At 54.3% G+C, this 23289-nt stretch overlaps 1 long non-coding RNA gene across 1 annotated transcript; it reads left to right on the forward strand.

The window, feature by feature from the left end:
- Positions 1-1314: 1314 nt before the first annotated feature.
- LOC136023406 (uncharacterized) lies at positions 1315-3238 on the forward strand. The gene is made up of 2 exons (XR_010616578.1): positions 1315-1379; positions 3184-3238. It is a non-coding gene; the product is annotated as an uncharacterized LOC136023406 (long non-coding RNA).
- Positions 3239-23289: the final 20051 nt, after the last annotated feature.

The raw sequence follows: 23289 nt of genomic DNA on the forward strand, positions 1-23289 counted from the left end.
CATCTGGTTATGGCATAGTCACAAAGGTTTCTGTTCCAGGAATAAAAGTCTCACTTCCGAGAGAGCTTCTCCGGGGCCTTCCCCATTTTGGGGCCACTTCCTGAAAATACATGCCATGAGATTTGCTCTTGATCAGGACACTTCCTCTGGCAGTCCTGAGGGGTAATGGATTGCCAAGATCCCCATCTCTCAGCTGTCGTGCTTCAGCCGTTGTCTGCTTTTTGCTTCAGGCTTTTGTGCTTAACTGGAGTGGGTATGGAGCTTGTGTTTCTGTTGACTCTAGAAGCTACTTCTAACGAGGTTTTCTTGCTGTTGGGGTGTTTGCTTGTTCACAGATTACTCAGTTGAAGGTTCCAGTAGTCGTCTTTGTGCTCACTTGCAAATGCGCAAAGCCGTTCTTGCTGTGGCTGAGGGAGTACTCTTACTGTGGAGTAAGTACTCTTGCTTAGTGAAGCTATGCTGGCTTGTCATCAAGCACCCTGTTGTTTTTCATGTGCCTTAGCGTGCTTTCCAGGAGAATCTGCTCCAAGATTTTGCCAGGCACAGAGGGGAGACTGGCTGGTCTGTAATGCCCTGGGTCATCCATTTTCCCATTCTTGAAAATGGGGGCTATATTACCCTTTTTCCAGTTGTTGGGAACTTCACTTGACTGCCATGATTTTTCAAACAAGTCCTCCTTTATTTTGTTTTGGTCAGGAACAATGTATAAGAATGGAAAACCTGGATTGAATATTCATGTTCAGTTCTTAATATTGGACTTTCTTCATCGAGGAGTACCCTCAAGGTACCCCTTACATTCAAAAGGTAAAACAGAGGTCCTCATGTCTTGAAGCTGGTCTAAAGAAACAATGCCAGAGTTAGGGAAAGAGTCTTAGCCCTTAATTAAACATTCGGGACATATTGGTTTGTTTCTTCTGTTCATTGCTTGTTGTAGACCTCTTTGGTAGCTCAGATATTATATGATAATTTTTCAAGATGAAATAATTTGTTCAGAAGGTCACAGGAAGTAGAAGGGGAAAGGGGGACTGTGAGTTTACTGGAAAGACAAACCCTGTCTTCCCTTGCGTGTCTTATATATGGGATCAAAGACTCCTGACTAATATTCACCTAACCTGGTTCTTAAGGAGGTTTTAAGATATATTTTCTGCTAATATCTTTGGCAAATTATCCCAAAGTTTGGCTGTATTTACTGCTACATCTCACCTTAATTGTTAAACTAAGGGCTGTTGATAGATTTGCCTCAGCAGACAAAATCAAATAGGTGAAGCTGTTAAAATGCTGAATTGTTTGTCTCTTCCTCTGTCTGTTAATGCAGGGATGCATGATACCACAAGTGATCAACCTCTGTCTTACCACAGCATTCCGTCCACTATATTAAGGTAAATGGAAATTAGATGTCTGATTTTAATCTTCTGCCATGAACCTGTCAGACTTCTAAATACCGTTTGCTGCAAAGCAAATAAGACTGTTGCTTCTTCTGTTGGTGTCCTCAACATAAAAAGGACATGGAACTGCTGGAACAAGTCCAGAGGAGGGCCATGAGGATGATCAGGGGACTGGAGCACCTCCCATATGAAGATAGGCTGAGGAAGTTGGGGCTGTTCAGCCTGGAGAAGAGAAGGCTGCGTTGAAACCTCATAGCAGCCTTCCAGTATCTGAAGGGGGCCTATAGGGATGCTGGGGAGGGTCTCTTCGTCAGGGACTGTAGTGACAGGACGAGGGGTAGTGGGTTAAAACTTAAACAGGGGAAGTTTAGATTGGGCATAAGGAGGAAATTCTTTCCTGTTAGGGTGGTGAGACACTGGAATCGGTTGCCCAGGGAGGTTGTGAGTGCTCCATCCCTGGCAGTGTGCAAGGCCAGGTTGGATGAAGCCTTGAGTGGGATGGTTTAGTGTGAGGTGTCCCTGCCCATGGCAAGGGGGTTGCAACTAGATGATCTTGAGGTCCTTTCCAACCCTAACTATTCTGTGATTCTATGATTCTGTGATTCTTGTCCTGTGTTCAGTGGGCATGGGGAACACTCTAGTTCTGTTATGCCACTTTTCCTATGTACTTGGAAGACTAAGAAGGATGCAGAGTTTCAAAGTGTAGATTTGTCTGACTGCCGACAAGGAATTGTATGTCAATACATCAAGAAAATCTGGGAAAAAGAAAACTTGGAATTAGGTCAAACAATAGAGCCGATGAGCCCTCTGGGAGGGTTGGGTGTGGAGTGTTCTACCAGCAATGAAAGGGAAGGAGTTCCGTGTCTCGTGTCATTTGTGGAGTGCACTGAGAGGCAGATGCGACAGATAGCTGACACTTTTTTTGTGTGTGTGTAAAAATGTGTCTTTGGGTTAGACAATTTTAGCATAGATCGTGGATGTTTCCTCACACGATTATCATGAGCCCCTTTAACACAACACCAGATTGCATGATTTGACTTAGCGATACAACGCTTCTTGAATGAGTCATCTTAGTGCCAGATTTGAAGATATCTTTACTTGGTGCTTTTATTATGTCTAACTAGGACACAAGAGAGGCTGGAATATTTATCTAAGGCACAAAGGAGTGCAGTGAGCAAAGCTAGAAATAGAAAAGCCTGAGAATAAGGGATGCAGCAATGCTTGTTTAGCTGTCCTTCCTTAAAAAGTAAAACTACCGAGGAAGAAAGAAAATTATGACAATATATCAGAAACAGAGCTAAATTAGCAAAGGGAAATCAGAGTGGATTGTCCATGCCATTTACCTGCTGCACAGCAGCAGGAGGCCATACCAAAGATCTGAGAGAATCTCTTTCACAATTAAGCATAGCATTTGTCACCTCATAAGTTTGATTTCTCTGTGTTGGCTTTTTCTCACTGTTAATCAGAATGTACTGTTCACTTGGCTACCTCTGTTTTCTAGATTGTTAGGGAAAAGTTTGTTTCAAGAACGTGTTACTGAAAGGCATTCACCATGGATATCAGCCTGAGTGAGAAGTGTTGTTTAACTATAATTCACAGGAGGACTGTGCAAGCAGAAGCAATGAGTGGGCAGTGTTCGGGGATTTATAAATTCAGAAAAATATACCCTCTTCTGGTAACTGCTATGATATCAGTCATAAATACATGTGTTTTGCCTTTTTTAGTTATTGCTGTAAATTAGGGATAGAACTAAACCAAGTGTATTTCACAAGTGCATGTTGTTTTGTTTGCTGTGCAGCCAGATAGGATGGTTTGTGATGTTACAAAGGCTCATCATAAATATGTGGAAGACATTGCGGTCTATGTATGCCTGCAGAGAATAAAAGAAATTCAAAACCTCAACCACAAGGAAACAAATGGTCCATCTCTCCAGAGAACTGAAGGTTACAAACCCATCACAACCAACCACCAGACAAGTCAATGACTAACAAGATCACTGATATCAAAATATGTCTTACAATTACTTCTGTAAACTAAGGAGGCGATGAGATGGCTTTCCCATTATCAGCCAACTTGCAAGGATACATGCTTAACCTGAGAGCTGGATAGAAGAAAAGTTCTTCAGGATTTCAGCCAGCCACCATCACAGCTCATCTGAACTGTGAGCATTCTTCAAGCAGTGGGAAATGGACTAGACCAGAACAGCTCACATCAGTTGCTGTGGGCATATTGTTATGGCTGCTGAGGAGGCCCTGGCTCAGGGTAAGCGGTTGAGCAGGAGGTGGAAATCTGCTGAACAAGACACCAGAAACTTCTGAACATAACAAGTAGCTGTGTGGGAAGCCAGCAAAAGTTATAGTTGTGAGGGGTGGCTGAATCTCACAGGTGGTTAAGCGGGAGGTGTTTGAGAAAACATCAGACTCCACAGATAATTGGAGGGGAGTACTGTGAACCTTTGGGGGAGTAGAATATTGTAAGGCGAACAACACCCAGGTAACCATCTGTAATACCATATAATGGCAAAATTGCTTAGGTAAGAGGATCAGAAATCACATATTTGGGAATGGATGAATCAAAACTAGGAGCAGGTGGGAAAAAAAGTTATGGTTTGAGTTGTTTACATGGGGGGAAATTGGGAGGAGAAAGGTTGATACAAAGATGGTGGAAAAAAGAAGGCTAAGAAAGGGGAAAAGAATGCTAAGGTATGGAAATGCTGTGAGGACAGTGTATGGGGGTGCCTACCAGAAGCTCTGTTTTTGCTCAGGGCAGCTGGAGCAGGACAAGGAACAAAACCCTCTCATCTGACCCTGAAGCAAGGACTGAACTAATGACTGCAGTCCATGGGTCTGGGATGAGCACAGGGTAGGTGGTGTCCCTCTCCATTAAGGGTACACACAGATAGATGGGTAGGGCATCCCAGTATCACTGTGCCAGTGCCTGTTCCAGGCCTCATGGCATTAGCAGCCACCTCTTCATAATGCAAGTGTTATTTTCCTTACATTACTTAAAAGGCTATCATCACTTGATTGCAAGGTATCAGCAGCACACAGACTTATCATTTGCAAGCACCTCAGTTCGCTCTTTGGTCTGTGCCTTTCACTAGCCTATCTCATTCATTGGGATAGCAGAGAGATGCTGTGGGAACCCTTTCAGATGACAGGTTTTGTCCCCACAGTTCTCTTGAGTGAAGCTCTTCAGTTCACCCTCATGCTCTGTATTCGCCACCCATTTGCATGGTACCAGTTTATAAGCTATGCCTCTACTTTAGGGTGAACCAGACTCTTTGGTCAAGTCTTAAAGCTGCAATTTCAGCAGTGTCAATTAGTCTGTGAAAGAGAACAATCTATTAAAACAAGTCATTTTGTTTAAAACAAAAACAAACAAAAAAAACAAACCACCAACAAAACCCCACCCAGAAGTTGAATATACATGTTATTATCTCACCTGAGTTTCAGGCTGTATTTGTAAGTGTCTTCAGAAACACTAAATCCTGATTGCATCCTTCCAGGAGAGCAGGTAGAGAAACAGCTACACACCTAGGCTATGTCTGAATTTATCTCATTGTAATCGTCACTGAAAATTCCCTGCAGAAGTTCACAGATTGTCATTTTATCATCTTCAGAGGAACCCTGACACCCCACCCCCCACAGCCCCAGGTCTGGAGAGTGGAAAATGGGGAAAACTGGGGGTCTGTGACTGCACCGAGTTCTTCCCATAGTTTCCTAGGAGACTAGCTGCCCGTGCTGAGTGATGATGAATGCAGGACAGGATCTGGTCCCCCGCCCTGCACCATCTCCCCCTGCAAGCCACCGAGGCCATGCTGCTGAGCCCTGGCCCTTGTCTCAGACAGCAGCGGAGCTTTGTAGAGAAAAATAAATGAGAAAAGAAACGAAATGAGAATTTCAAATGAAGAATGAAATTGAAAAGCTTTGCGGGCGCCAGGCGCCAGGCACCGGCCAGCGAGACGCCCTCCTCACAGTGAAGGAAGGAACTGGGACATGCCATCTTCAGCTCTTCAGCTGTACGAATCCCACCATGGCCATTACACCCCGAGGAGAGGGCTGTGGACATGGTTCACTAGAATGGCAAATGAAACCCCTTGTGCAGCCCGCAGCTGCGCTTTGCAGGGCAGTGAGCATCCCACCTTGCTCCGGACTCTGCTGCCTCCAAAGCATCAGAAATGGTGCCAAGGGAAGGCCCTGTGTTGAAGCACCCTCAGGAAGGATGAAGTGTGTGAGAAGGGGGGGCTGTAGGGTAGGATGGTGCTTCATCCTCAGCTGGAAACTTGGACAACAACGCCAGACGCTTTCTGGGACGTTCAAGCGTTTAATAAGAGACAGAGGAAGGTTTCTGGGTGAAAGATGGAGCCTCCTGGTCCGGCAGGGTCAGCGAGTGGCCCTGCTGCTGGCCCGGCTCCTTTGGCCAGTGCTGGTGTCGCCTTGGAGCATCACCGACGGGGCAGCTTCTTGGCGGGTGCAGCGGAGTCTTCAGAGCTGCTGGTCTGCCTCTTGCGAGTGCAGCGGGGCCCGCGCTTGGAGCGGGCCCTGCCCCGGCGGGGAGCAGAGGGCCCGGGCACAGCCTGCCCTGGCTCCTGCTGCGCGTCTTCCTGCTCCGCTGGGGTGGGAGCGGGGCCGCAGGCAGGACCCCCCTGCACGGCAGCGCTCGAGGTGCTCGGGAGCGCGTCTGCGTCCGCCGCGTCCGCGCTGCTGGAGGGGGCTGCTCTGGGCTCGGGGGTCCCCAGCGTGCAGGCAGCGGGGCTGGGGCTGGGCTCGGGGCTCAGCTCCCAGCCCCCGGGGCGGTCAGAGCAGGTCACTCTGGTCGTGATGATCCACTCGCCTCTGTGCTGGCTGCCAGAGGAGGTGGTTCTCACCACCAGCTTGCCCTTGCATCGCTCCTGGCAGGCCTTCCAGCTGGTGCTGGCCACAGGGCTGCCCTCCCGCCACCAGCTGAACTCAGCCCAGCACTCTCTGGCTCTGTGGCTCTTCCCCAAGCCGCCGGCAGCACGGGAGTCCTCTCGGATCAGGAGTTTCAGCGCTTGCTCCGCGCACTCCTTCTCCGTGGCCTCGAGGAGCCTTCGCACGAACTCCGACGTGTGGTCCCTCAGGTCGGGGCGCAGCACCGCAACCAGGATGCTTTCATCCAGGCCGTAGACGGGCAGCGCGTCCAGGATCATGTGTGTCAGCATGTACGCCTTCATGCGCTTCACCCCAAAGAGCCGCTGCATCTCCCGACGCACCCAGGGCTTCAGCAAGAGCAGCAGCCGAGGGTACTTCTGGAAAAGGGACGCCCAGGCAGAGTCCGCGAAGCCCCCCACAGACCGTGGATCCATAGCACAGGGTTGGTTCACCGCGGGTGCTGCTGGCACTGGCAGTCCGGAAAGACCTTCCTCTCGGGCGTTGAGTGATGCTGCTGCACGTGCTCCTCCGGGAACTCCTCAGAGTCGTCTCCCACAGCAAGTGCCCTCTGGAAGTCACTGGGTGCAATATAAGCAGTGCGAGCAGCGACGTCACAGTGCGTGGCTGGTGGACGTCACAGGGTGTGGCTGGGGGCTGTCGCCATGGGCTCTCCACCGTATTTGCCGCTGCTTCATCCTCAGCTGGAAACTTGGACAACAACGCCAGACGCTTTCTGGGACGTTCAAGTGTTTAATAAGAGATAGAGGAAGCTTTCTGGGTGATGAATGGAGCCTCCTGGTCCAGCAGGGTCAGCGAGTGGCCCTGCTGCTGGCCCAGCTCCTTTGGCCAGCGCTGGTTCCGGCTTTGAGCATTCCTGGTGGTGCGATTTCTTTGCGGGTGCAGAGGAGTTCTTGGGGCTGACGGTCTTCCTCTTGTGAGGGCACTGGGTTTGGTATATTCCACCCAGGATAGCATTTGACTTCTTGGTAGCAAGGGCATATTGCCATCTTCCTTTCAATTTTGTGTCCACCAGGACCCTCACATCCTATTCTGCAAAGCTGCTTTCCAAACAGTTATTACCCAACATTTCCTGGCTCGTGGAGCTTTCGATTCCCAGGTAGAGCTCCTTGCACTTGCTCTTGTTGAACCTTTGCAGTTCTTTTCGGCCTGTTTCTCCAGCCTGTCGAGAAGGAGATGTAAGAGAAGGGCAGCAGGAGTATTGACAAAGAAGCAGGAGTTACCCGTTTCTTTGGCCTCCACTTCGCTCTTTAGGGTTGGGGAAGAAACTATCTTTGGCGGAAAGACTGAGAGAGCAGCCTGCGTGCTGGTAAGTGGCGCAGAGGCTCCAGCTCTGGTGATGGATAACGCATGCTAGTGGAGCCCGAGGGCAGGCTAAGCGCGGGTGTAAGGATTGTCAGTGGCAAGGACAGCTTGAAGGATGGAGGAAAATGTACGGGGCTTCCAGTCGACTATTCCATCGTCACTCAGGTGAAGCACCTCTTGTCTCAGAAGGGAGTTATGAGCGGTGACGGGTGCAGGAGCCAGCCCTTGGCATGTGCGTTTAACACTATTTTGGGCATCTTATTGCGACCACTCGAGCTCACCTGCAGCTGCACACTCTGTGCCCCTTGGGTTGCTCCCAGGAGAGGAGCCGTGATTCTGAGGAGAGAGAATTCAGGGTTAACCATCCTAAATGGAGAGGGTAATGCCACACAAGGAGGTGTGAACCTCTTCTGTCAACAGCTCTCACCTCCATAGAGCATCCCAGGGTTATGTGCAGCTGCCCCGCCTGTGGCTCCAGCATCCTCCCTGGCTCCGGGGCATTAAGGAATTAAAGGCAACCGTGCCATTGCCATTGCCATTCCGCTCCCATGCTTCCTGCCACCGCATCCCCACAGCTCATGAATCCCCATGCACAGGGGAGAGTCAGGAACGGGGCTTTTTTGTCACGGCAGCTTAGGTATTTGCTTTTCCTGTGGAGAAAAACATAAAAATAGTCCTTGAAATAACATTTTGAGGCTCTTCTAAACGTTGCACGCCGGGCGACCTTTCAGAGCCAGGCTTAGGGGTTTATTGTTCATGCCTAGGCCGGGACCCTCAGCAGCTGCAGGCCAGTCCTGCTCCCCAAGGGCTGGAGCCAAAAAGCGCTGAAACATCCATCTTCAGCTCTGCAACAGTCAGGGATGGAGCTCCAGGATTTCCACCCTTGCTGGAATGATGCACCCTCGGCTGTGTAACCTGTACACGCTGCCCTGTGCACCATGAGGTGGTGTGAGGAGCGTGGCTACCACCAGGATTTGGCTTCTCAGAGCACAAACGCAGCCAGCGAAGGTGCCAGGGAAGCACCAGCCATGCCACACCTCCCACTGGGATGCAGGGGATGACGTGGATTTGCACAGAGTCACAGCAGTCCTGGCTCTGCAGAGTCCAGCTGGTGCCACGGATGCAGGCATCCTGGACATTCCTGACGGGCACAGGATTCTGACGAAGGCAGGGGTTATGGCTAGGGGATACAAAGAGCAGTGGTCCGTGCAGACAAGGCTTTTCTGTTGGGTGGCGATGGAGGCACAGGGCACTTGCCCTGTTTTCCAGCTCTGCTCCCACTACAGATGGCTACGAGGAATAGGATTCCCAGTGTCAGGCAATATTTCCAGGGGCAGCTATAAAGCCTGTGTGTTGAGATTGCCTTTCCTTCCACGGCTCTGTCTATAATTAAGCTGGGAATGGGGGTTCCTAAATGCAGTGCCTCAACTGGGCCATTTCTGGAGTGATTGCCGGCTGGATTTGAGCAAGAATTCCATGACATTTCCACACTCCCTGGCATCCTTCCCCCAGCCAGCAGCAGCAGCACACTTAGGAGCCTCTCTTGATGAATCCAGACCTCCACTGGGCAATTATTAATTTTGTTAAAGCTCTATTCCAATCCCTTTCAAAGGCAGGACGATACATGAATATCCATTGAAGGGGGATCACCGTGACACCCACTCTGACACTCCAGTGGGTTTTTCCCTGATACAAAATACCTCCTGGAAAAAATGATGCCTTTCTGGCGTGTCATTCGTGGGGTTTTTACTGGAGTTCGGGAGACCCTGAAAGCAAGTAACACAACCGGAGGCTCCGAGGCAGTGCTGAGCAAGCTGCGAGGCCGGCACATACCCGGGGCTGGGCCGATGTTTGAGGTGGTTTACTTCAGCCCCCTCACTATGGGCAAAAATTTCACTCCACATTTCCCTCCACAAGCCGAAACCGCAAAAATGTCTGGTTTCAAGTAGGCAGAATGTGCGATTCCAGCTCTCCATAGAGATACACCGTTCACCACGGGAAGGCTGGACCAGCTGCACTGGGGTGTTGCCTCTTTCCTTCACACCTGCTTCGCCTTTTCTTTCTCCTACCAAGCAGGACTCACACAGTATCACAGTGCCAGGAACTGGTCTCCTCCAGCCAATTCACCAAAGCTGGGTTTTTACAGTGCGATTTCTTTTTAAGGCTGATTCCTAGGTCTGGAGGGTGGGAAGTGGGGAAAACTGGGGGTCTGTGACTGCACCGAGTCCTTCCCATAGTTTCCTAGGAGACTGGCTGCCCGCGCTGAGTGATGATGAATGCAGGACTGGATCTGGTCCCCCGCCCTGCACCATCTCCCCCTGCAAGCCACCGAGGCCATGCTGCTGAGCCCTGGCCCTTGTCTCAGACAGCAGCGGAGCTTTGTAGAGAAAAATAAATGAGAAAAGAAACGAAATGAGAATTTCAAATGAAGAATGAAAATGAAAAGCTTTGCGGGCGCCAGGCGCCAGGCACCAGCCAGCGAGACGCCCTCCTCACAGTGAAGGAAGGAACAGGGACATGCCATCTTCAGCTCTTCAGCTGTACGAATCCCACCATGGCCATTACACCCCGAGGAGAGGGCTGTGGACATGGTTCACTAGAATGGCAAATGAAACCCCTTGTGCAGCCCGCAGCTGCGCTTTGCAGGGCAGTGAGCATCCCGCCTTGCTCCGGACTCTGCTGCCTCCAAAGCATCAGAAATGGTGCCAAGGGAAGGCCCTGTGTTGAAGCACCCTCAGGAAGGATGAAGTGTGTGAGAAGGGGGGGCTGTAGGGTAGGATGGTGCTTCATCCTCAGCTGGAAACTTGGACAACAACGCCAGACGCTTTCTGGGACGTTCAAGCGTTTAATAAGAGACAGAGGAAGGTTTCTGGGTGAAAGATGGAGCCTCCTGGTCCGGCAGGGTCAGCGAGTGGCCCTGCTGCTGGCCCGGCTCCTTTGGCCAGTGCTGGTGTCGCCTTGGAGCATCACCGACGGGGCAGCTTCTTGGCGGGTGCAGCGGAGTCCTCAGAGCTGCTGGTCTGCCTCTTGCGAGTGCAGCGGGGCCCGCGCTTGGAGCGGGCCCTGCCCCGGCGGGGAGCAGAGGGCCCGGGCACAGCCTGCCCTGGCTCCTGCTGCGCGTCTTCCTGCTCCGCTGGGGTGGGAGCGGGGCCGCAGGCAGGACCCCCCTGCACGGCAGCGCTCGAGGTGCTCGGGAGCGCGTCTGCGTCCGCCGCGTCCGCGCTGCTGGAGGGGGCTGCTCTGGGCTCGGGGGTCCCCAGCGTGCAGGCAGCGGGGCTGGGGCTGGGCTCGGGGCTCAGCTCCCAGCCCCCGGGGCGGTCAGAGCAGGTCACTCTGGTCGTGATGATCCACTCGCCTCTGTGCTGGCTGCCAGAGGAGGTGGTTCTCACCACCAGCTTGCCCTCGCATCGCTCCTGGCAGGCCTTCCAGCTGGTGCTGGCCACAGGGCTGCCCTCCCGCCACCAGCTGAACTCAGCCCAGCACTCTCTGGCTCTGTGGCTCTTCCCCAAGCCGCCGGCAGCACGGGAGTCCTCTCGGATCAGGAGTTTCAGCGCTTGCTCCGCGCACTCCTTCTCCGTGGCCTCGAGGAGCCTTCGCACGAAATCCGACGTGTGGTCCCTCAGGTCGGGGCGCAGCACCGCAACCAGGATGCTTTCATCCAGGCCGTAGACGGGCAGCGCGTCCAGGATCATGTGTGTCAGCATGTACGCCTTCATGCGCTTCACCCCAAAGAGCCGCTGCATCTCCCGACGCACCCAGGGCTTCAGCAAGAGCAGCAGCCGAGGGTACTTCTGGAAAAGGGACGCCCAGGCAGAGTCCGCGAAGCCCCCCACAGACCGTGGATCCATAGCGCAGGGTTGGTGCACCGCGGGTGCTGCTGGCACTGGCAGTCCAGAAAGACCTTCCTCTCGGGCGTTGAGTGATGCTGCTGCACGTGCTCCTCCGGGAACTCCTCAGAGTCGTCTCCCACAGCAAGTGCCCTCTGGAAGTCACTGGGTGCAATATAAGCAGTGCGAGCAGCGACGTCACAGTGCGTGGCTGGTGGACGTCACAGGGTGTGGCTGGGGGCTGTCGCCATGGGCTCTCCACCGTATTTGCCGCTGCTTCATCCTCAGCTGGAAACTTGGACAACAACGCCAGACGCTTTCTGGGACGTTCAAGTGTTTAATAAGAGATAGAGGAAGCTTTCTGGGTGATGAATGGAGCCTCCTGGTCCGGCAGGGTCAGCGAGTGGCCCTGCTGCTGGCCCAGCTCCTTTGGCCAGCGCTGGTTCCGGCTTTGAGCATTCCTGGTGGTGCGATTTCTTTGCGGGTGCAGAGGAGTTCTTGGGGCTGACGGTCTTCCTCTTGTGAGGGCACTGGGTTTGGTATATTCCACCCAGGATAGCATTTGACTTCTTGGTAGCAAGGGCATATTGCCATCTTCCTTTCAATTTTGTGTCCACCAGGACCCTCACATCCTATTCTGCAAAGCTGCTTTCCAAACAGTTATTACCCAACATTTCCTGGCTCGTGGAGCTTTCGATTCCCAGGTAGAGCTCCTTGCACTTGCTCTTGTTGAACCTTTGCAGTTCTTTTCGGCCTGTTTCTCCAGCCTGTCGAGAAGGAGATGTAAGAGAAGGGCAGCAGGAGTATTGACAAAGAAGCAGGAGTTACCCGTTTCTTTGGCCTCCACTTCGCTCTTTAGGGTTGGGGAAGAAACTATCTTTGGCGGAAAGACTGAGAGAGCAGCCTGCGTGCTGGTAAGTGGCGCAGAGGCTCCAGCTCTGGTGATGGATAACGCATGCTAGTGGAGCCCGAGGGCAGGCTAAGCGCGGGTGTAAGGATTGTCAGTGGCAAGGACAGCTTGAAGGATGGAGGAAAATGTACGGGGCTTCCAGTCGACTATTCCATCGTCACTCAGGTGAAGCACCTCTTGTCTCAGAAGGGAGTTATGAGCGGTGACGGGTGCAGGAGCCAGCCCTTGGCATGTGCGTTTAACACTATTTTGGGCATCTTATTGCGACCACTCGAGCTCACCTGCAGCTGCACACTCTGTGCCCCTTGGGTTGCTCCCAGGAGAGGAGCCGTGATTCTGAGGAGAGAGAATTCAGGGTTAACCATCCTAAATGGAGAGGGTAATGCCACACAAGGAGGTGTGAACCTCTTCTGTCAACAGCTCTCACCTCCATAGAGCATCCCAGGGTTATGTGCAGCTGCCCCGCCTGTGGCTCCAGCATCCTCCCTGGCTCCGGGGCATTAAGGAATTAAAGGCAACCGTGCCATTGCCATTGCCATTCCGCTCCCATGCTTCCTGCCACCGCATCCCCACAGCTCATGAATCCCCATGCACAGGGGAGAGTCAGGAACGGGGCTTTTTTGTCACGGCAGCTTAGGTATTTGCTTTTCCTGTGGAGAAAAACATAAAAATAGTCCTTGAAATAACATTTTGAGGCTCTTCTAAACGTTGCACGCCGGGCGACCTTTCAGAGCCAGGCTTAGGGGTTTATTGTTCATGCCTAGGCCGGGACCCTCAGCAGCTGCAGGCCAGTCCTGCTCCCCAAGGGCTGGAGCCAAAAAGCGCTGAAACATCCATCTTCAGCTCTGCAACAGTCAGGGATGGAGCTCCAGGATTTCCACCCTTGCTGGAATGATGCACCCTCGGCTGTGTAACCTGTACACGCTGCCCTGTGCACCATGAGGTGGTGTGAGGAGCGTGGCTACCACCAGGATTTGGCTTCTCAGAGCACAAACGCAGCCAGCGAAGGTGCCAGGGAAGCACCAGCCATGCCACACCTCCCACTGGGATGCAGGGGATGACGTGGATTTGCACAGAGTCACAGCAGTCCTGGCTCTGCAGAGTCCAGCTGGTGCCACGGATGCAGGCATCCTGGACATTCCTGACGGGCACAGGATTCTGACGAAGGCAGGGGTTATGGCTAGGGGATACAAAGAGCAGTGGTCCGTGCAGACAAGGCTTTTCTGTTGGGTGGCGATGGAGGCACAGGGCACTTGCCCTGTTTTCCAGCTCTGCTCCCACTACAGATGGCTACGAGGAATAGGATTCCCAGTGTCAGGCAATATTTCCAGGGGCAGCTATAAAGCCTGTGTGTTGAGATTGCCTTTCCTTCCACGGCTCTGTCTATAATTAAGCTGGGAATGGGGGTTCCTAAATGCAGTGCCTCAACTGGGCCATTTCTGGAGTGATTGCCGGCTGGATTTGAGCAAGAATTCCATGACATTTCCACACTCCCTGGCATCCTTCCCCCAGCCAGCAGCAGCAGCACACTTAGGAGCCTCTCTTGATGAATCCAGACCTCCACTGGGCAATTATTAATTTTGTTAAAGCTCTATTCCAATCCCTTTCAAAGGCAGGACGATACATGAATATCCATTGAAGGGGGATCACCGTGACACCCACTCTGACACTCCAGTGGGTTTTTCCCTGATACAAAATACCTCCTGGAAAAAATGATGCCTTTCTGGCGTGTCATTCGTGGGGTTTTTACTGGAGTTCGGGAGACCCTGAAAGCAAGTAACACAACCGGAGGCTCCGAGGCAGTGCTGAGCAAGCTGCGAGGCCGGCACATACCCGGGGCTGGGCCGATGTTTGAGGTGGTTTACTTCAGCCCCCTCACTATGGGCAAAAATTTCACTCCACATTTCCCTCCACAAGCCGAAACCGCAAAAATGTCTGGTTTCAAGTAGGCAGAATGTGCGATTCCAGCTCTCCATAGAGATACACCGTTCACCACGGGAAGGCTGGACCAGCTGCACTGGGGTGTTGCCTCTTTCCTTCACACCTGCTTCGCCTTTTCTTTCTCCTACCAAGCAGGACTCACACAGTATCACAGTGCCAGGAACTGGTCTCCTCCAGCCAATTCACCAAAGCTGGGTTTTTACAGTGCGATTTCTTTTTAAGGCTGATTCCTAGGTCTGGAGGGTGGGAAGTGGGGAAAACTGGGGGTCTGTGACTGCACCGAGTCCTTCCCATAGTTTCCTAGGAGACTGGCTGCCCGCGCTGAGTGATGATGAATGCAGGACTGGATCTGGTCCCCCGCCCTGCACCATCTCCCCCTGCAAGCCACCGAGGCCATGCTGCTGAGCCCTGGCCCTTGTCTCAGACAGCAGCGGAGCTTTGTAGAGAAAAATAAATGAGAAAAGAAACGAAATGAGAATTTCAAATGAAGAATGAAAATGAAAAGCTTTGCGGGCGCCAGGCGCCAGGCACCAGCCAGCGAGACGCCCTCCTCACAGTGAAGGAAGGAACAGGGACATGCCATCTTCAGCTCTTCAGCTGTACGAATCCCACCATGGCCATTACACCCCGAGGAGAGGGCTGTGGACATGGTTCACTAGAATGGCAAATGAAACCCCTTGTGCAGCCCGCAGCTGCGCTTTGCAGGGCAGTGAGCATCCCGCCTTGCTCCGGACTCTGCTGCCTCCAAAGCATCAGAAATGGTGCCAAGGGAAGGCCCTGTGTTGAAGCACCCTCAGGAAGGATGAAGTGTGTGAGAAGGGGGGGCTGTAGGGTAGGATGGTGCTTCATCCTCAGCTGGAAACTTGGACAACAACGCCAGACGCTTTCTGGGACGTTCAAGCGTTTAATAAGAGACAGAGGAAGGTTTCTGGGTGAAAGATGGAGCCTCCTGGTCCGGCAGGGTCAGCGAGTGGCCCTGCTGCTGGCCCGGCTCCTTTGGCCAGTGCTGGTGTCGCCTTGGAGCATCACCGACGGGGCAGCTTCTTGGCGGGTGCAGCGGAGTCCTCAGAGCTGCTGGTCTGCCTCTTGCGAGTGCAGCGGGGCCCGCGCTTGGAGCGGGCCCTGCCCCGGCGGGGAGCAGAGGGCCCGGGCACAGCCTGCCCTGGCTCCTGCTGCGCATCTTCCTGCTCCGCTGGGGTGGGAGCGGGGCCGCAGGCAGGACCCCCCTGCACGGCAGCGCTCGAGGTGCTCGGGAGCGCGTCTGCGTCCGCCGCGTCCGCGCTGCTGGAGGGGGCTGCTCTGGGCTCGGGGGTCCCCAGCGTGCAGGCAGCGGGGCTGGGGCTGGGCTCGGGGCTCAGCTCCCAGCCCCCGGGGCGGTCAGAGCAGGTCACTCTGGTCGTGATGATCCACTCGCCTCTGTGCTGGCTGCCAGAGGAGGTGGTTCTCACCACCAGCTTGCCCTCGCATCGCTCCTGGCAGGCCTTCCAGCTGGTGCTGGCCACAGGGCTGCCCTCCCGCCACCAGCTGAACTCAGCCCAGCACTCTCTGGCTCTGTGGCTCTTCCCCAAGCCGCCGGCAGCACGGGAGTCCTCTCGGATCAGGAGTTTCAGCGCTTGCTCCGCGCACTCCTTCTCCGTGGCCTCGAGGAGCCTTCGCACGAAATCCGACGTGTGGTCCCTCAGGTCGGGGCGCAGCACCGCAACCAGGATGCTTTCATCCAGGCCATAGACGGGCAGCGCGTCCAGGATCATGTGTGTCAGCATGTACGCCTTCATGCGCTTCACCCCAAAGAGCCGCTGCATCTCCCGACGCACCCAGGGCTTCAGCAAGAGCAGCAGCCGAGGGTACTTCTGGAAAAGGGACGCCCAGGCAGAGTCCGCGAAGCCCCCCACAGACCGTGGATCCATAGCGCAGGGTTGGTGCACCGCGGGTGCTGCTGGCACTGGCAGTCCAGAAAGACCTTCCTCTCGGGCGTTGAGTGATGCTGCTGCACGTGCTCCTCCGGGAACTCCTCAGAGTCGTCTCCCACAGCAAGTGCCCTCTGGAAGTCACTGGGTGCAATATAAGCAGTGCGAGCAGCGACGTCACAGTGCGTGGCTGGTGGACGTCACAGGGTGTGGCTGGGGGCTGTCGCCATGGGCTCTCCACCGTATTTGCCGCTGCTTCATCCTCAGCTGGAAACTTGGACAACAACGCCAGACGCTTTCTGGGACGTTCAAGTGTTTAATAAGAGATAGAGGAAGCTTTCTGGGTGATGAATGGAGCCTCCTGGTCCGGCAGGGTCAGCGAGTGGCCCTGCTGCTGGCCCAGCTCCTTTGGCCAGCGCTGGTTCCGGCTTTGAGCATTCCTGGTGGTGCGATTTCTTTGCGGGTGCAGAGGAGTTCTTGGGGCTGACGGTCTTCCTCTTGTGAGGGCACTGGGTTTGGTATATTCCACCCAGGATAGCATTTGACTTCTTGGTAGCAAGGGCATATTGCCATCTTCCTTTCAATTTTGTGTCCACCAGGACCCTCACATCCTATTCTGCAAAGCTGCTTTCCAAACAGTTATTACCCAACATTTCCTGGCTCGTGGAGCTTTCGATTCCCAGGTAGAGCTCCTTGCACTTGCTCTTGTTGAACCTTTGCAGTTCTTTTCGGCCTGTTTCTCCAGCCTGTCGAGAAGGAGATGTAAGAGAAGGGCAGCAGGAGTATTGACAAAGAAGCAGGAGTTACCCGTTTCTTTGGCCTCCACTTCGCTCTTTAGGGTTGGGGAAGAAACTATCTTTGGCGGAAAGACTGAGAGAGCAGCCTGCGTGCTGGTAAGTGGCGCAGAGGCTCCAGCTCTGGTGATGGATAACGCATGCTAGTGGAGCCCGAGGGCAGGCTAAGCGCGGGTGTAAGGATTGTCAGTGGCAAGGACAGCTTGAAGGATGGAGGAAAATGTACGGGGCTTCCAGTCGACTATTCCATCGTCACTCAGGTGAAGCACCTCTTGTCTCAGAAGGGAGTTATGAGCGGTGACGGGTGCAGGAGCCAGCCCTTGGCATGTGCGTTTAACACTATTTTGGGCATCTTATTGCGACCACTCGAGCTCACCTGCAGCTGCACACTCTGTGCCCCTTGGGTTGCTCCCAGGAGAGGAGCCGTGATTCTGAGGAGAGAGAATTCAGGGTTAACCATCCTAAATGGAGAGGGTAATGCCACACAAGGAGGTGTGAACCTCTTCTGTCAACAGCTCTCACCTCCATAGAGCATCCCAGGGTTATGTGCAGCTGCCCCGCCTGTGGCTCCAGCATCCTCCCTGGCTCCGGGGCATTAAGGAATTAAAGGCAACCGTGCCATTGCCATTGCCATTCCGCTCCCATGCTTCCTGCCACCGCATCCCCACAGCTCATGAATCCCCATGCACAGGGGAGAGTCAGGAACGGGGCTTTTTTGTCACGGCAGCTTAGGTATTTGCTTTTCCTGTGGAGAAAAACATAAAAATAGTCCTTGAAATAACATTTTGAGGCTCTTCTAAACGTTGCACGCCGGGCGACCTTTCAGAGCCAGGCTTAGGGGTTTATTGTTCATGCCTAGGCCGGGACCCTCAGCAGCTGCAGGCCAGTCCTGCTCCCCAAGGGCTGGAGCCAAAAAGCGCTGAAACATCCATCTTCAGCTCTGCAACAGTCAGGGATGGAGCTCCAGGATTTCCACCCTTGCTGGAATGATGCACCCTCGGCTGTGTAACCTGTACACGCTGCCCTGTGCACCATGAGGTGGTGTGAGGAGCGTGGCTACCACCAGGATTTGGCTTCTCAGAGCACAAACGCAGCCAGCGAAGGTGCCAGGGAAGCACCAGCCATGCCACACCTCCCACTGGGATGCAGGGGATGACGTGGATTTGCACAGAGTCACAGCAGTCCTGGCTCTGCAGAGTCCAGCTGGTGCCACGGATGCAGGCATCCTGGACATTCCTGACGGGCACAGGATTCTGACGAAGGCAGGGGTTATGGCTAGGGGATACAAAGAGCAGTGGTCCGTGCAGACAAGGCTTTTCTGTTGGGTGGCGATGGAGGCACAGGGCACTTGCCCTGTTTTCCAGCTCTGCTCCCACTACAGATGGCTACGAGGAATAGGATTCCCAGTGTCAGGCAATATTTCCAGGGGCAGCTATAAAGCCTGTGTGTTGAGATTGCCTTTCCTTCCACGGCTCTGTCTATAATTAAGCTGGGAATGGGGGTTCCTAAATGCAGTGCCTCAACTGGGCCATTTCTGGAGTGATTGCCGGCTGGATTTGAGCAAGAATTCCATGACATTTCCACACTCCCTGGCATCCTTCCCCCAGCCAGCAGCAGCAGCACACTTAGGAGCCTCTCTTGATGAATCCAGACCTCCACTGGGCAATTATTAATTTTGTTAAAGCTCTATTCCAATCCCTTTCAAAGGCAGGACGATACATGAATATCCATTGAAGGGGGATCACCGTGACACCCACTCTGACACTCCAGTGGGTTTTTCCCTGATACAAAATACCTCCTGGAAAAAATGATGCCTTTCTGGCGTGTCATTCGTGGGGTTTTTACTGGAGTTCGGGAGACCCTGAAAGCAAGTAACACAACCGGAGGCTCCGAGGCAGTGCTGAGCAAGCTGCGAGGCCGGCACATACCCGGGGCTGGGCCGATGTTTGAGGTGGTTTACTTCAGCCCCCTCACTATGGGCAAAAATTTCACTCCACATTTCCCTCCACAAGCCGAAACCGCAAAAATGTCTGGTTTCAAGTAGGCAGAATGTGCGATTCCAGCTCTCCATAGAGATACACCGTTCACCACGGGAAGGCTGGACCAGCTGCACTGGGGTGTTGCCTCTTTCCTTCACACCTGCTTCGCCTTTTCTTTCTCCTACCAAGCAGGACTCACACAGTATCACAGTGCCAGGAACTGGTCTCCTCCAGCCAATTCACCAAAGCTGGGTTTTTACAGTGCGATTTCTTTTTAAGGCTGATTCCTAGGTCTGGAGGGTGGGAAGTGGGGAAAACTGGGGGTCTGTGACTGCACCGAGTCCTTCCCATAGTTTCCTAGGAGACTGGCTGCCCGCGCTGAGTGATGATGAATGCAGGACTGGATCTGGTCCCCCGCCCTGCACCATCTCCCCCTGCAAGCCACCGAGGCCATGCTGCTGAGCCCTGGCCCTTGTCTCAGACAGCAGCGGAGCTTTGTAGAGAAAAATAAATGAGAAAAGAAACGAAATGAGAATTTCAAATGAAGAATGAAATTGAAAAGCTTTGCGGGCGCCAGGCGCCAGGCACCAGCCAGCGAGACGCCCTCCTCACAGTGAAGGAAGGAACAGGGACATGCCATCTTCAGCTCTTCAGCTGTATGAATCCCACCATGGCCATTACACCCCGAGGAGAGGGCTGTGGACATGGTTCACTAGAATGGCAAATGAAACCCCTTGTGCAGCCCGCAGCTGCGCTTTGCAGGGCAGTGAGCATCCCGCCTTGCTCCGGACTCTGCTGCCTCCAAAGCATCAGAAATGGTGCCAAGGGAAGGCCCTGTGTTGAAGCACCCTCAGGAAGGATGAAGTGTGTGAGAAGGGGGGGCTGTAGGGTAGGATGATGCGTCATCCTCAGCTGGAAACTTGGACAACAACGCCAGACGCTTTCTGGGACGTTCAAGCGTTTAATAAGAGACAGAGGAAGGTTTCTGGGTGAAAGATGGAGCCTCCTGGTCCGGCAGGGTCAGCGAGTGGCCCTGCTGCTGGCCCGGCTCCTTTGGCCAGTGCTGGTGTCGCCTTGGAGCATCACCGACGGGGCAGCTTCTTGGCGGGTGCAGCGGAGTCCTCAGAGCTGCTGGTCTGCCTCTTGCGAGTGCAGCGGGGCCCGCGCTTGGAGCGGGCCCTGCCCCGGCGGGGAGCAGAGGGCCCGGGCACAGCCTGCCCTGGCTCCTGCTGCGCGTCTTCCTGCTCCGCTGGGGTGGGAGCGGGGCCGCAGGCAGGACCCCCCTGCACGGCAGCGCTCGAGGTGCTCGGGAGCGCGTCTGCGTCCGCCGCGTCCGCGCTGCTGGAGGGGGCTGCTCTGGGCTCGGGGGTCCCCAGCGTGCAGGCAGCGGGGCTGGGGCTGGGCTCGGGGCTCAGCTCCCAGCCCCCGGGGCGGTCAGAGCAGGTCACTCTGGTCGTGATGATCCACTCGCCTCTGTGCTGGCTGCCAGAGGAGGTGGTTCTCACCACCAGCTTGCCCTCGCATCGCTCCTGGCAGGCCTTCCAGCTGGTGCTGGCCACAGGGCTGCCCTCCCGCCACCAGCTGAACTCAGCCCAGCACTCTCTGGCTCTGTGGCTCTTCCCCAAGCCGCCGGCAGCACGGGAGTCCTCTCGGATCAGGAGTTTCAGCGCTTGCTCCGCGCACTCCTTCTCCGTGGCCTCGAGGAGCCTTCGCACGAACTCCGACGTGTGGTCCCTCAGGTCGGGGCGCAGCACCGCAACCAGGATGCTTTCATCCAGGCCGTAGACGGGCAGCGCGTCCAGGATCATGTGTGTCAGCATGTACGCCTTCATGCGCTTCACCCCAAAGAGCCGCTGCATCTCCCGACGCACCCAGGGCTTCAGCAAGAGCAGCAGCCGAGGGTACTTCTGGAAAAGGGACGCCCAGGCAGAGTCCGCGAAGCCCCCCACAGACCGTGGATCCATAGCGCAGGGTTGGTGCACCGCGGGTGCTGCTGGCACTGGCAGTCCAGAAAGACCTTCCTCTCGGGCGTTGAGTGATGCTGCTGCACGTGCTCCTCCGGGAACTCCTCAGAGTCGTCTCCCACAGCAAGTGCCCTCTGGAAGTCACTGGGTGCAATATAAGCAGTGCGAGCAGCGACGTCACAGTGCGTGGCTGGTGGACGTCACAGGGTGTGGCTGGGGGCTGTCGCCATGGGCTCTCCACCGTATTTGCCGCTGCTTCATCCTCAGCTGGAAACTTGGACAACAACGCCAGACGCTTTCTGGGACGTTCAAGTGTTTAATAAGAGATAGAGGAAGCTTTCTGGGTGATGAATGGAGCCTCCTGGTCCGGCAGGGTCAGCGAGTGGCCCTGCTGCTGGCCCAGCTCCTTTGGCCAGCGCTGGTTCCGGCTTTGAGCATTCCTGGTGGTGCGATTTCTTTGCGGGTGCAGAGGAGTTCTTGGGGCTGACGGTCTTCCTCTTGTGAGGGCACTGGGTTTGGTATATTCCACCCAGGATAGCATTTGACTTCTTGGTAGCAAGGGCATATTGCCATCTTCCTTTCAATTTTGTGTCCACCAGGACCCTCACATCCTATTCTGCAAAGCTGCTTTCCAAACAGTTATTACCCAACATTTCCTGGCTCGTGGAGCTTTCGATTCCCAGGTAGAGCTCCTTGCACTTGCTCTTGTTGAACCTTTGCAGTTCTTTTCGGCCTGTTTCTCCAGCCTGTCGAGAAGGAGATGTAAGAGAAGGGCAGCAGGAGTATTGACAAAGAAGCAGGAGTTACCCGTTTCTTTGGCCTCCACTTCGCTCTTTAGGGTTGGGGAAGAAACTATCTTTGGCGGAAAGACTGAGAGAGCAGCCTGCGTGCTGGTAAGTGGCGCAGAGGCTCCAGCTCTGGTGATGGATAACGCATGCTAGTGGAGCCCGAGGGCAGGCTAAGCGCGGGTGTAAGGATTGTCAGTGGCAAGGACAGCTTGAAGGATGGAGGAAAATGTACGGGGCTTCCAGTCGACTATTCCATCGTCACTCAGGTGAAGCACCTCTTGTCTCAGAAGGGAGTTATGAGCGGTGACGGGTGCAGGAGCCAGCCCTTGGCATGTGCGTTTAACACTATTTTGGGCATCTTATTGCGACCACTCGAGCTCACCTGCAGCTGCACACTCTGTGCCCCTTGGGTTGCTCCCAGGAGAGGAGCCGTGATTCTGAGGAGAGAGAATTCAGGGTTAACCATCCTAAATGGAGAGGGTAATGCCACACAAGGAGGTGTGAACCTCTTCTGTCAACAGCTCTCACCTCCATAGAGCATCCCAGGGTTATGTGCAGCTGCCCCGCCTGTGGCTCCAGCATCCTCCCTGGCTCCGGGGCATTAAGGAATTAAAGGCAACCGTGCCATTGCCATTGCCATTCCGCTCCCATGCTTCCTGCCACCGCATCCCCACAGCTCATGAATCCCCATGCACAGGGGAGAGTCAGGAACGGGGCTTTTTTGTCACGGCAGCTTAGGTATTTGCTTTTCCTGTGGAGAAAAACATAAAAATAGTCCTTGAAATAACATTTTGAGGCTCTTCTAAACGTTGCACGCCGGGCGACCTTTCAGAGCCAGGCTTAGGGGTTTATTGTTCATGCCTAGGCCGGGACCCTCAGCAGCTGCAGGCCAGTCCTGCTCCCCAAGGGCTGGAGCCAAAAAGCGCTGAAACATCCATCTTCAGCTCTGCAACAGTCAGGGATGGAGCTCCAGGATTTCCACCCTTGCTGGAATGATGCACCCTCGGCTGTGTAACCTGTACACGCTGCCCTGTGCACCATGAGGTGGTGTGAGGAGCGTGGCTACCACCAGGATTTGGCTTCTCAGAGCACAAACGCAGCCAGCGAAGGTGCCAGGGAAGCACCAGCCATGCCACACCTCCCACTGGGATGCAGGGGATGACGTGGATTTGCACAGAGTCACAGCAGTCCTGGCTCTGCAGAGTCCAGCTGGTGCCACGGATGCAGGCATCCTGGACATTCCTGACGGGCACAGGATTCTGACGAAGGCAGGGGTTATGGCTAGGGGATACAAAGAGCAGTGGTCCGTGCAGACAAGGCTTTTCTGTTGGGTGGCGATGGAGGCACAGGGCACTTGCCCTGTTTTCCAGCTCTGCTCCCACTACAGATGGCTACGAGGAATAGGATTCCCAGTGTCAGGCAATATTTCCAGGGGCAGCTATAAAGCCTGTGTGTTGAGATTGCCTTTCCTTCCACGGCTCTGTCTATAATTAAGCTGGGAATGGGGGTTCCTAAATGCAGTGCCTCAACTGGGCCATTTCTGGAGTGATTGCCGGCTGGATTTGAGCAAGAATTC

This window comes from Lathamus discolor, chromosome 18 (genome assembly GCF_037157495.1).
Source record: "Lathamus discolor isolate bLatDis1 chromosome 18, bLatDis1.hap1, whole genome shotgun sequence".
Taxonomy (NCBI): Eukaryota; Metazoa; Chordata; class Aves; order Psittaciformes; family Psittacidae; genus Lathamus; species Lathamus discolor.